The sequence below is a fragment of the Palaemon carinicauda genome, chromosome 8 (assembly GCF_036898095.1).
Source record: "Palaemon carinicauda isolate YSFRI2023 chromosome 8, ASM3689809v2, whole genome shotgun sequence".
NCBI lineage: Eukaryota > Metazoa > Arthropoda > Malacostraca > Decapoda > Palaemonidae > Palaemon > Palaemon carinicauda.
This window is the reverse complement of record NC_090732.1, coordinates 67,303,477-67,313,476: the sequence shown is the minus strand read 5'-3', so window position 1 is coordinate 67,313,476 and position 10,000 is coordinate 67,303,477.

Here is a 10,000-nt window from a genome sequence, read left to right as displayed (position 1 = left end):
ATATATATATATATATATGTATATATATATATATATATATTCATAAATATATATATATATATATATAATATATATATATAAATATATATATTATATATATATATATATACATTATGATATGCATATGTAAAATCAATGGTACTGAAATAACTTACTTTTAAAAACTTTCCTTGAGTTAAAATCAATGTTCTTAACAGTTTCATAGTTCGATTTGTGTAAGTAGCATACATCCTTTCCACAGCAAATCATCAACATTACTTTTATATCTATTCCTTCATTGTTGCACTTGTTTAACCATGTTGAAGAATAAGCGTTTTAAAAGTCTGTCAATTTTACGTGTTAATTTCTTACTCTACCGCTAGAGTTATTTTGTATCCTTTGACTGGCTAGACAGTAATTCATTCGATCCTTATTACTAGTTACGGCTAATTTTTCCTTTGCTTACACATTCAACGAATAGTCTAGTCTATTCTTTCCACATACTCATCTGTCCTTATACACTTTTAAACAAAGATTACCATACAATTCTTCTTCCTTCAAGGGTTTAACTACTGCACTGTAATTGTTCAGTGACTATTTTTCTCTTCGTAAGGGTAGAAGAGACTCTTCAGCTATGGTAAGCAGCTCTTCTAGGAAAAGGACATTCCAAAATGAAACCATTGTTTTCTAGTCTTGGGATAGTGCCATAGCCTCTGTAACATGGTCTTCGACTGTCTTGGGGTAGAGTTCTCTTGCTTGAGGGTACATTTGAGCACACTATTCTATAGTTTATAAATGGAAAATTTATTTCAATGTTGATACTGTCCTAAAAATATTCTATTTCTAATTGTTCATTATATGTTTTATAACAATTTCCTTTGCTCACTTGGCTATTTGTCCTTATTGGAGCCATTGCTTTTTAGCATCATGTTTTTCCACCTGGGGTTCCTGCTTAGCTAATAATAATAATAATAATAATAATAATAATAATAATAATAATAATAATAATAATAATAATAATAATAATAATAATAATAATAATAATAATAATAATAATAATGTCATCAGCTATGAGTGCGTCAATAAAACAATGTAATTTCGACTTATCAAAAGAAATTAAAACCTTTGAGAGGCACACAGGTGTATCAATGGCTTTGCCTAATGAATAGAAAAGAAAACTGTGTTAGAACAAAAGAACAGCAAGCAAGGTTTAACCTGCTGCTGCTGTTGGTCGTCGTTCATCTATACTTGGGGTCAGGAGATGCCTTCATACAGTTCATAAGGACAAAGGTACTTGCGACAGTGAATTGAAAAAGCGTTAAGATAGTAGTAGACAGTAGTCAAATGATCCCAAAGAAGAGACCAAAAAATGCTCCTCACTCGCTAAGTCAGTGTGTTACTAACAACGAAAATATGGACAATAAAAATCTTGCAATTAGTAGTTGGATGTGTATAATCAAATTGCTTTATTTTATATCGATTGAATTATGTAATTTCATGGTGTAGTATGTTGAGTAAGTATATATGAATTTTGCATTGTAGTATGTATATCTATTTGGCTAAGAAATAGATGTTTTAATCTAGATTAATCCTATTGGTTATAGGATGTCACAGACAAGTGTTCCCCTGGGAATCTAACATAAAATAACATAAGACGAGAGGAAACTACAGAACAGCTACAAACACCTATTACCAAAGAGAATCTTTTCTTTTGATGCTGACAATATTGATGCACGAATCGACTGAAACTATTAAGAACATTGTTGGTAACACAAGTAAACTTTTGAAATTCAAAGCATTATAGTAACATTCAGTTTTGAGAACTAAAGGGCAAATATTGGCTTTTAGTGACATTTATGCATAGCATGTGAGTGTGTTTATACATACATATACTGTATATACATTCACATATGTATACATGCCCGCATATATATATATATATATATATATGTGTGTGTGTGTGTGTGTGTGTGTGTATGTGTTTATACATGCAAATACTGTATTTACATGTACACACACACACACGAGAGAGAGAAAGAGAGAGAGAGAGAGAGAGAGAGAGAGAGAGAGAGAGAGAACAAATCTTACCATATTTATGACCGTGCACTGAAAGAGTGACACAAGAAAAGCGACATAACTTAACCTGTAACTGTTTCAGTGGTAATAAAGTTAATGATACTCATAAATACAATGAGAGACGTAGCTGTTACTTAAACGTAACTGTTATAAGTATAGTGTATCCCATCTCCAAGTTTTGATCCAAGTATGTGGAACATTTATCACCTGCTTGAATGCAATCTCCTAAGACCAAACAAAAGTGTAGACTAGGCTTAGCACAGGAGATTCGAGACAGTCGTTGAGGACACCGTATGGGAGTTTACTTGATGATTCAAGAACTAATTAAAGAGCTTCACACAGTCCAAGAGGTACAATATTTAACATCGGGTATTTATCGGAGAAAAGGGAAGCGGGAGGAAACTCAAAAAGAAAATAAGCTCGCAACAGTCTCAAGGAGAAAGGAATTGTTTCGATAAATGATTATATTCAAGGAATTGCTCACAACTTAAATTTTTGTTATTTTACTAGCCATCATAATGACGATGAACTTGTTCAATATTCAGAGTTTTTTTTTATCTACATTTTAAAAATACGTGAAGATATTTTAGGTATTTTTGCGTATTTAATGACAACAAAGTTAATAAACATTAATTTTTATCTACTTTTACATTTCAAAATAAATGTTTAAAGATCTTTAGACTATATTTGGATTCCATGTTTATGTTTATATATGTAGGCCTAAGTCTTCTTATCAGACAGACGGTAAGCAATCGTTGTTAAGTGCAAAATCATATTATCCCATAAATCTCCTGATATGTCACTCCTTTAATGAATATTTTTGTCACTTTTGTTATGTCACATTTGAAAGTATCCCATATATATATATATATATATATATATAAACTAACTGCCTAAGTCATTTTCTCCACTTGTTGTGAAATAAAAAAAAAAAACTAATTTCCTAATTCTTTATATCATTGTCTTGAGCTTCAATTCACAAATTCTTAACAGAAGAATTTGTTAATTGAAGCTCAACACAATGATATAAAGAATTAGGAAATGAGAAGTTTTTTTTCATTTCCCAACAAGTGGAGAAAATGACTTAGGCAGTTAGTTTATGTGGGTGACGATATATGTATATATATATATATATATATATATATAATAGTTACGTTGCATATTATTACATTCTATATATATGACTGATTTATGTTAGTTTACCGAGATACTTTTACATTTATTTTTCTTAAAAAAGATGTTTATTGCTGCAATGCAATGCCTATATTCTTATGTATTCTTTTGTGATTATTTTGCTCATCTTACCTTGCGATGTTTTCAATTCGATTAATATTTGCATTTGTCTGTCTTTGCATAGCTTATACCTGCTTCTCCTCTAAGATTTCAAACGGATAAACATACTGTACCTTCTGTGAAACCAGACAAAATATCCCTGCGGTGTTATTGTAAATTCTAATGAGAATATTTTCATCATCATTATTAAGCTGTCTATAAACATTTCAATTCTCTATGAATGAAGTTACTGATCATAACTTTAATGAGATAGTTACTCATCAAATTTTAATGCAGCTGCAATAAATGTGTTACCCTTTAAATCTGTTTTCTGCTCACGAAGTCCCGCCCCAATTTGCACTCCTGTTTGGGAAAAAAAAATCGCTCCCAGGGCGCGAATTATTTCAATGTTGATACTGTTCTAAAAATATTTTATTTCTAATAGTTCATTACTTGTCTTGTAGTTTATCTATTTCCTTTCCTCACTTAGCAATTTGTCCTTGTTGGTGCCATTGGTTTTTAGCATCGTGCTTATCCAGCTAAGGTTCTAGCTTAGCTAATAATAATAATAATAATAATAATAATAATAATAATAATAATAATAATAATAATAATAATAACAATAATAATAATAATAATAATAATAATAATAATAATAATAATAATAATAATGTCATCAGCTATGGGTGCATCAATAAAAGTGTAATTTCGACTGATCAAGAGAAATGAGAACCTTTGACAAATACACAGGTGCATCATTGGCTTTGTCTAATGCAAAGAAAAGAAAACCGTGTTGGAAAAAGAGAACAACAAACAAGGTTTAGCCTGCTGCTGCAGTTAGTCGTCGCTCATCTATACTTGTGGTGTGGAGATGAGTTCATATAGGTTGTAAGGTCAAAGATACTTGCGACAGTGAATTGAAAAAGCGTTAAGATCATTTGATTACTATCTGCTACTAAGCAGACAATAATCAAATGATGTCAAAGAGACCAAGAATTGCTCCTCACATGTCAGTATGTTACTAGCAACGAAAAAATGGACAATATAAATCTACCAAGCGGTAGTTGGATGTGTATAATTTAATGCATTATTTCTATATCGAGTGAATTATGCAATTTCATGCTATAGTATGTTGAGTATGTATATATGAATTTTGCAATGTGAAATGAATATCTATTTGGCTAAGAAATAGATGTTTTAATCTATATTAATCCTCTTGATTATGAAATGCCACAGGCAAGAGGAAGATACAGAATAGGTACAGACACATACTTCCTAAGAAAATCATTATTCATTTACACACAATCTCCCTTGGTCATATATCTATCAATCTAGTTTTTAAATGAATACGAATATTCTATAAACATATATTGATGCTGACAATATTGATGCACGAATCGACTGAAACTGTTAAGAACATTGTTGCTAACACAAACAAACTTTTGAAATTCAAAGCATTCTAGTAACATTCAGTTTTAAGAACTAAAGGGCAATTATTGGCTTTTAATGACATATATACATACCCTGTGGGTGTTTATATATACATATACTGTATATACATAAATATATATATATATATATATATATATAAATGCACGCATATATATTGATATATATATATATATATATATACATATATATATATATATATATGTATATATATATATATATATATATACATATATATAATATATATATACATATATATATATATATATATATAAATATATGGGATACTTTCAAAAGAGTGACAAAAATAGTCATTAGAGGAATTACATATCCAAGATATCTATTGGATAATATGATTTTGCTTACCGTCTGTCTGATAAGGAGGCTTACATATATAAACATAAACATGGAATTGAAATATAGGCTAAAGATATCTAAATGTTCAATTTTGAAATGTAAAAGTAGATAAGAATTAGCATTAATTAACTTTTTTAACATCAAATACGCAAAAATGATTAAAACATATATTTTTAAAATGTAGTAGATAAAAAACACTCTTAATATTCAACAAGTTCATCGTCATTATGGTGACTATTATAATAACTAAAATATAAGTTGTGAGCAATTCCTCGAATATAATCATAAATCGAAACAACTTTCTTTCACCATAAAACTGTTGCAAGCTTATTTTCTCTTCCAGTTTGTTCCGTCTTCCTTTTCTTCTGATAAATACCTGAACTTAAACCTTGTACCCCTTGGACTATGTTTATGGTCTTTCTTTCATGAACTCGCTAATCATCGAGTAAACTCCCATATGGTATCCTTCAACGACTGTCTCGAATCTCCTATGCATTCCAGCAGGTGATAAATGCCCCACACACTCAGATCAAATCTTGGGAATGGGATACATCTCAATTTTAACAGTTACGTTACAGGCTTTCAAGAGGAAACTAAAAACTTTTTTATTTCAGGAGTCTTTCCACAGTGACGATTTAACAGTAAATGAAAAATACGCGATATGAAACGTTAAATACTCTGAACGAACAAGGTAAAACGACAGTGGATGTCCTGTAGAAAGTGGGGATCCCCTGCTGAATGGGACCGAAAAGCAGCCATCAAAGTAAAGTAAGTAAGTTTTAAGGCTACGTCTATCATTGTATTTATGAGTATCATTAACTTAACTACCACTGAAACAGTTACATGTTAAGTTATGTGACTTTTCTTATGTCAATCTTTTAGTGCATGATCTTGTATATGGCTAGATTTGTTGTTGTCCTCTCTCTCTCTCTCTCTCTCTCTCTCTCCTCTCTCTCTCTCTCTCTCTCTATATATATATATATATATGTATATATATATATATATATATGTGTGTGTGTGTGTGTGTGTGTTTGTGTGTGTGTGTGTTTGTGTGTATGTATGTACATGTAAATACAGCAAATGCAAATATAAACACATACAAAGACACACACACAGATATATATATATATATATATATATAAATATATATATGAATATATATATACATATATATAGTATATATATATATTTATATTAATATATATATACATATATGTTATATTATATATTATAATATATATATATATATATATATGTATATATATATTTATGAATTATATATATGTATATATATTTGTATAATTAATATATATATATATATATATATATATAAATATATATATATATATATATATATAAGTATGTATATATATATATATATATATGTATATATATATATATATATATCTCTTCTTCCCAGCTGGTTCCCATTTTTATATGGGGTCGCCGTTGCGGATGAGCCGTTTCCATCTTTTTCTATTATGCGCTTCTGCCTCATCAATCCCCTTCTCCTGTAAGTCTCCTCTCACACAGTCCCTCCGTCTCTGTCTTTGTCTCCCTCTTCTTCTTCTTCCTTGAACCTCCATCTCCATAGTATGTCTCCCAACGTGGTCCTCATCTCTCCTCATCAGGTGTCCATACCATCTCAGCCTCTCTTCCTGTACTTTCTTTGATATTTCCACCACCTTTGTCGACCCCCTTATGTAGTCATTTTTTATCCGATCCTCTCTTGTCACCCCAGACATCCACCTAAGCATTCTAATTTCTGCCACATCCATCTTCTCCTCTGTCTTCCTCATGCTTGCTATTTCCGTTCCATACAGCATTGCTGTTCTTACCGCTGTCTTATGAAATTTTCCTTTCAACCTCAGTGGTATTCTTTTGTCACAAAGAACTCCTGAGGCTGCTCTCCAGCTGTTCCAGCCTGCCTGTACCCGATGTTTAACTTCATCTTCCATACCTCCTCCAGCGTTAACAAAGGATCCCAAATACTTAAACTTATCAACTCTCTTTATCTGTTCTCCCCTAAGATGAATACTTTCTCTATCATCCCCCTCACTGGTGGTACACATATATTCTGTCTTAGATCTACTTATTCTCATTCCTCTGTCCTCCAGTACTTGCCTCCACCTTTCCAATTTCATTTCCAGATCTTCCCTGCTCTCTGCGCACGGAACAATATCATCTGCATACAATATGTTCCATGGTACTGCCTCCCTTACCTCTTCTATTAAAACGTCCATCACTATGTTAAAGATAAATGGGCTCAGAGCTGACCCTTGGTGTAATCCTACTCTCACCTCAAAACCCTCTGTCTCCCCAGCACTGCTCCTCACTCTAGTAAATAAATTACGGTATATCTCTTGTATCAGTCGAACGTACTTCTCTGGCACCCTGCTCTCCTTCAGACTCCTCCATACCTCTTGTCTTGGGACTCGGTCATAAGCCTTTTCAAGGTCAATGAATACCACATGCAGGTCTCTTTGCTTTTCCCGGAATTTCTCCATTAGTTGCCTCAGACAAAATACCCCATCTGTTGTTCCCCTCCCCTTCATGAATCCCATCTGCTCTTTACCTATTTCTACTTCTTTTCTTAGTCTGGCATCTATCATCCTCTGTAATTCCCACACTCTTGGACATCCCCTTTCCCTTTGAAGATTGGGGTCATTATACTCCCACGCCACTTATCTGGTATCTTTTCCTGTTCAAAAATCTTCATCATGAGATCGTACAGTATATCCACTCCTTCATCTCCTAAGGCTTTCCATGCCTCCACAGGAATCATGTCTGGTCCAGTTGCCTTCCCATTCTTCATCTTCCTCAATGCATTTATTACCTCTTGCCTAGAGAAACTTATTACCATGCCAAAATTCTACCAGTCCATCCTCTCTTAATAATCTATAATTTTCTTCATTCAACAGCTGTTCAAAATATTTTTTCCATCTCTTTACAATGTCTTCCTCCTTTCTAAGTACTACACCCATCTTGATCTTTTATTTGTTTGATGTGTGTAATATCTTTGTTGCTCTTATTTCTAGTCTTCGATAGCTTGATCATCTTGTTTAATCCTTCCTTTGTCCCCAGCTCATTATACACATCATCATATGCCTTAGCTTTAGCTTGGGCTACTACCTTCTTCACCACCTTGTTTTTCTCTTGAACCTCTCTCTGTCTTCCCCTGACTGTGACTCTTCCCATCTCTTCTTTGCCTCCTTCTTATCTTTTACAACTTTCTCAATTTCTTCACTCCACCACCAACTCTCCTTTTCTTCCCATATGATACCAGATGTCTCTCCTAGCAGCTCCTTTCCATGCCTTCTCATTACTACTGCATTTCATGTCCACCATTCTTGAACATCTTCAATTCCTCTATCAATATCCTCCAAAACCCTTTCTCTTAAACTCTCTCATCTTATCTCCTTCTCTCACTAGTTTGTACCATTTAATTTTCCGTATCCCTTTAGCTTTAGCTTTTCTTTCCCTTTTTAGGCCTAAGTCCATACATAGCAGTCTGTGTTGGGGTGGCTACATGGTCACCTGGGATAACCTTGCAGTTCTTGACCTCCACCAGCTTTATCCTTTTATACAGGAAGTAGTCTATCTGGGAGCATCTTCCCCCACTCCTATAAGTTATTAGGTGTTCCCTTTTCTTCTTAAAGAATGTGTTTTACTATTGCCATGTCAAATGACACAGCAAAGTCCACAACACTCTCTCCTTCTGGGTTTCTCTCCCCAATTCCATGGCCCCCATGCACCCGACCAATTGCCTCATTCTCACTTCCAACATGGCCATTCAAATCTGCTCCCACTATGACCCTAACCTGTTCTTCCAGTTCTTGCATTACTCCATCCACGTCTCTCCAGAAATTCCCCTTCTCTTCTGTGCAACCAACTTGAGGTGCATATGCACTTATAATATTCAGAATCTCTCCTCCACAACACATCTTCAATATGATGATACGGGTCATTCCTCTATTCACCTCTATCACTGCATTTTTCAGCTCACCAGACAGTACTATGCAAACTCCATTCCTACCTTGTTTATTTGCTCCGCTATAATATAGCTTATATCCATCACCCGACTCTTAAGCTTTATTTCCCTTCTATCGTGTTTCCTGCACACACATAGCAATGGATGACAGTCACTCTCCCCCCAGCTCCATCTCTTTGGCGATGTCTCACAGGATGTACAGTAGATACAGGAGAGGGGGTTCCCCAGCCCCCCTCGTCCCCCCTCGTACATATATATAAACACACACACACACACACACACACACATATATATATATATATATATATGTATATAAATATATATATATATATATATATATGTGTGTGTATATATAAGTACAAGGGGGACGAGGGGGCTGGGAACCCCCTCTCCTGTATCTACTGTACATCCTGTGAGACATCGCCAAAGAGATGGAGCTGGGGGGAGAGTGACTGCTCCCCGCACACTAGTTTTGGGGTGTTTGAATGTGCGTGGATGTAGTATGATAGAGAGTAAAAGATGTGAAATTGGAAGTATGTTTAGGAATAGAAGGATGGATGTATTAGCCTTGTGCGAGACGAAGATAAAAGGAAATGGTGAAGTGATGTATGGTAGAGTGTCTGGGATTGGAAGGGGAAGAGCTAGAGAGGGTGTGGCTTTATTGCTGAGTGAATGGATGACAGGTAAAGTAGTGGAATGGAAGGAGATATCATCTAGGTTAATGTGGGTAAGGGTTAGGTTGGGTAGGGAATGTTGGGCGTTTGTCAGTGCGTATGGGCCAGGAAGTGAGAAAAGTGAAAAAGAGCGGAATGAGTTTTGGAATGAATTAACTAGGTGTGTAGAAGGACTGGGAAGAAGGAATTATGTAGTTGTCAT